General features: G+C 44.2%; 1 long non-coding RNA gene across 1 annotated transcript; it reads right to left on the minus strand.

The window, feature by feature from the left end:
- Nucleotides 1–3,961: 3,961 nt before the first annotated feature.
- LOC119395044 (uncharacterized) lies at nt 3,962–4,515 on the minus strand. The gene is made up of 3 exons (XR_007416227.1): nt 4,264–4,515; nt 4,117–4,199; nt 3,962–4,047 (listed from the first exon to the last, which is right to left on the minus strand). It is a non-coding gene; the product is annotated as an uncharacterized LOC119395044 (long non-coding RNA).
- Between the last annotated feature and the right edge of the window lie 326 nt (nt 4,516–4,841).

Below are 4,841 nucleotides of genomic sequence, written 5' to 3' on the forward strand. Positions count from 1 at the left end.
GACAGAACGTGAGCGGGCGCTACTGATTGACAGGGAGGTTTTGTCTGCTGTTTGTGGAATGACCAGGGCGGTGAAGTAATGTGGCCCCTTCGCTGTTTGTTCGATGAGCCGCACAACAAATAAAAGGGTGTAGCGACATCAATTCAACGAAGCGGATTACATGCACTGCTTCAAAAACAATCAAGAGCCCACTACACGTGTGGAAAGAGGCAGCTCACAAATGCACAAAGCAAGTAGAGGGAAATGAGAGAAGCCTTTCGTATAGACATCCGACCCGTGCAAGCAAAACAAAATCACAGGCGATATGGTAGCAAGCATCTCTGTCATGCTTTCGTTGTTGCAGTCACCTTTTTTTTGTCTCGACGGCGTCTATTGGGGTTCAATGAAAAAGCACACGAAAAAAAACATTAGTGATCTCAGTTTTGATGCCACACCACAACCACTTCTAACGTTACATTTATCCAATCATAGGCTTGCACGCTCAGCCGTCATTTCCGTCCGCAATAGTTCTGGCAAGCGCCACTACGTGCTGATGCAGTGACTTTATTGTGTGATTAAAATACTAATCATTTGATATTGGTGCTTAGACCTCTGCTAAAATTATCCCCAGCCATCAGTCCATACAAACCACAAATAAAAAAATTACACCATCTCCCGCTAAAGGGGACCATGAGGCGATGCGAAGCCGGAGCACTTGCACGATCGCGTTCCGTTGGCGTTCGTTAGGCATGCTACCGACCTCGCGTCGTGGAACGCGAAGAGGGACGCTACGCGCGTCGTATCTTCCATCTAGCCTGGCCGTTAATTCTCACAGGGCGAGCGGGGAACGCGGTCGACAGGCGGGCGAGAGGGGGGCAGCGTAGGAGAGGAGAGAGAAGGGGAGGGGACGCGCATGCGCTCGAGCTCATCGAGGCGTTGCGCAGGAGATAATTTTGGCATGTCTAGCCCGCGTTTCAGAGGAAGAGTGGAAAGAGGGAGGGGAGAGGGGTATGGGAGAGGGAAAGTGGAGAGGGAAAATGGAGAGGGGAAGGAGAGGGAGGTGTGGAGAGGGGAAGGGGGGAGGGGGAGTGGAGAGGAGGTGTGTGGAGAGGGTATGCGCATGCGCAGTAAGGGTGGTCAGGACGCACACCACCGCCACCACCACCACCACGACCACCACCGAATTCAGCTCCGCCTTAAGATACTTCGCATCTAATAGGTGCTTCAAATTGTTGGAGGGCCCCTTGAAGTAAACTATACTGCACGAATTTGGCTTGCGTGACACCTGCTATACCAATGTTTTCACTGAAATACCCTGTACAGCAGTCACAGATAGAATCGAGCAAGCTTAGGAGCAAGTGTATTGTGCATTTCAGCTTGCACTGCCTCCATTTCGCCTTCGATCAAAGTGATAATGGTGCACATTCCTTCATCAGAACTATCACCTCTAACATCCGGTTTCACGGAGTATGGCATGTATGTCTTGAGAGATTCCGACACAAGTTTTCAATCTGCTAGTACTGTATATAGCACGTCAGATCATTACAAAAGGTAAAAGATATCGAACACACAAAAAAGCTAAATAACTTCGTCCTGCTCCCACGAGTTGCATTATAACAAGGGCACAACAAGGTAAAGTTAAACTTTTCACCATGTATTATGAAACACCATACTAGAGTTGTTCAGCAAAGAAACACACACCTTCAGTGCAATGTGCAATGGAGCGCTGTGCTTACCTTCTTGAGAGATAAAATTTTTTTCTGCTGTTGGTCAGTCCATGCTGTTGCGAATTCACTGTCTCCTAGTGAGGCAAAGAAAATGAATGCTGTTTACTCCATTCGTTACACAAATGATGCCCACTGAGGGCCACCAGCAACCCACCGTCCCCCCACCTTCCGACTCCATCATCATCATCGCTTTATCTCAGCAGGTATTACTTATTACTAGTTCCGACGTTGGACCTCATTCAGAATTATCTTCATATAATAGCAATGCAGCAGCCAATGGGGTACCCCCCGTCCACTTCAGTCGGTAAGAACACCGATTTCTCAGAAACCGAAGACTAACCTACAAACAATTGATCATAAATGACATCTGCGGTATTAAATCCAAAACTATATGATTACGAGAGAGGCCGTGGTGAAGTGCTCCAGAAATTTTGACCATCTGGTGTTCTGCAGCGTGCAGTGACATGACACAGTACACACAGTACATGGTTCAAACAATTCGGTGTGGTCAGCTTCTCACAGAAGAAAGTATGGTTTCGGGACGGTGTCAAGCAGCTATGTGTTATTCATGCTATCCCTGTTCTCTTGTGCCGAAACTGGCTCATGGCTGTTTTATATCAGTGTTTAATGCATAATGCATGCAAATAACTGTGAAAAGATACAGATTATGATGACTGTCAGCAACGTCCACTTCCAGAGCAGCTCAAAATCCGTTATGGTAACAAAGAATCCAACTTCTGTACGTATTTTTACCTGTCCCAAAGCTTCCTCCAGTGCCATGTCCTTTAGGCGTCTGACTGTGAAGCTGCAAAAACAATGACCACAGAACAGTAGACACAATGGCTATAAGACGCTTTGTTGCAACACGGTAAAGTGCGCAGGTTTAAAGGTAAGAAGAATTTAAAGTAAGTGAATATTTCACTTGCTCTTCTAAACACTGCCACATACTAAGCTTGGTCAAAATCATTTACTAATTTTATTTACGCTTACATATGACTTGCTACTTGTTGGCGTAGCACAAGACTTAGAACAAAGGTTGAATGCACATTAGGACACAGGTGATGTGCAAAACAGAGCAAGACAAGCACTCATTTTAAAATTGGTCAACGATGGAAGAATTTAACCAGCACGATTAAGCAAGAAATATGGCTAAAGGTTATGCTTCTTCCAGAGAGAGTGCTTAAAAGTATGATTTTGGTGACAATACCAGAGAACCAGAGTCTATCACATAACCTGACAAAGAAGGAAGTGGAAAAGGTAGTATCACCCGACATCACTAATTTTGTGAAACAGTGCAAAAAGAGACACTCACAAAGCTGAGCACGTTCCGGCACTTCATCTTTCCCAAAAGCTATGCACCATCCTGCCCAGTACCAAGTTTTGTTGAATGTCAACATTGAACATGTTCTCGTACCAGCATGCACGCTTCAATGATATCTCATGCAATTCCTGCAGATTATCACACATGAGAAAATAGAGTCCTCTCATTGGCTGATCACACCGTGATTGTCAAGTGCAAGTGGACATTCACTTTTGCAGGTCCGGGATGGCAAGCCTCTCTTTTACTATATATACGACAGCAACTAAAAAATTCAGACCAACATAAAAAGAGTAACACTTGTGGGCAATATATCCTCTAGATTTCAATGCAGGTGATCAAACAGGGGAGATACCCAGCGAAACACTAACTAAATGTGTTCACACACCAAAGTAGCTGGTCACGCACTGTAAACCTTAGGTTTCTTTAATATTGCATCACAGATTTACGTTTTGGAAGAAAAATGCTGTGTTCCAGTGTAAGTGAATTAGAGCAATAATTTTGCTAGATGACACTACAGGAAAACAAGCGGTGCATTGCAAGTAAGCGGAAAGCCATTGCCAATTTTTGTGGCACAATTTTAAACATATCGCCGAAAGGAATATTTAACAATATTTATAGAAATATTGCAGAAGCTATACATAATTACCCTCTTCGTCCTCTGCAGTGGCCTCTACGTGTTAATGTACTTTTGTGGAAAAAATTGTTAATGTTACATGTTATCGAACAAACTCAATTTATTACCTTCGCTGTCGTAGCATTGCGATTCCGCATGGCCTTCGAGGAAAAATAGATTCATCACTCTCCAGCTTTACACTCAGCCAAGTTTTTGTAGGGACAGTACAAAATGGGTCAGTACAATGCTCTATATATTATTGTCATTTGCTTGGCTTGTCCTTACAACAAGATGAGGTTTAGATCTCAGTGGAAACACTTACTAGCCATAGACGGCCCAGGAAACGTGCTTGGTGGGCAGGGTGGCTGTCTGTTGCATTCAGGTTCGTATCTTGTGGGCTTTGTCACCTTGAGTGCAAGAATCAAATGAACATTGTGGAATGTAACACCAAGATGACTGAACAAACACATTTTGACCTTTCCCTTTCCTCCGTCATTGCGTTCCACATCTGATGTGCACTGCAGGAGCGGCAATGCCAGACGAGCCTCTCGATACTTGCCTAGAATAAAGAAAATATTTTAATACACATAGGTGCCAGAAATTGCCAGATGTTCTAAACTTACTGAATGTTGCTTTTGTGACCATGGTGTACGCTTTCCAACCGGGTGAGGGCTCCACACCTCTCTGGACTAATGTCGTTTTGCTGCCAGGGCCAGGGCGCCAATAGGACTTCCGCCCGCGAACCCACGACGAGGGAACGACAGCGATCGATTTGTCATCTTTGAATTCAACTACCGAGAACTTCATCTGCGAAGAATGATGTTCAGAGCAACAAAACGCTAAGTGCTCTATCGTAGGCCATTGCTAGTAACTTGCATTTTAACTGTAGAAAGAATGTCTGCTGCGAAATTTTTACCCGCAAGCTTCGATGGCTACCAATAGTTACAGCAATATTAAGAGCCAGCTCTCACCTAACGTGGGGTGAGACTTTGGCCAAAAAATTCAATTTTGGGATTTTAAAATCACCTGATAGAGATTTTTTTTATCCTTCACAAAATTCATCACACTTGGGCACTCAGTTTCGAAAATAATTTTTGTTCCTTTCCATTGACACGTTGACAGGAAATATGCGCGTACCCCTATGTAACTTCTGCGTTTTTCTTAAAGCAACATTTTTTTAACTTTTCCTACCTTTTTCTCG

Source organism: Rhipicephalus sanguineus, chromosome 5 (assembly GCF_013339695.2).
Source record: "Rhipicephalus sanguineus isolate Rsan-2018 chromosome 5, BIME_Rsan_1.4, whole genome shotgun sequence".
Taxonomy (NCBI): domain Eukaryota; kingdom Metazoa; phylum Arthropoda; class Arachnida; order Ixodida; family Ixodidae; genus Rhipicephalus; species Rhipicephalus sanguineus.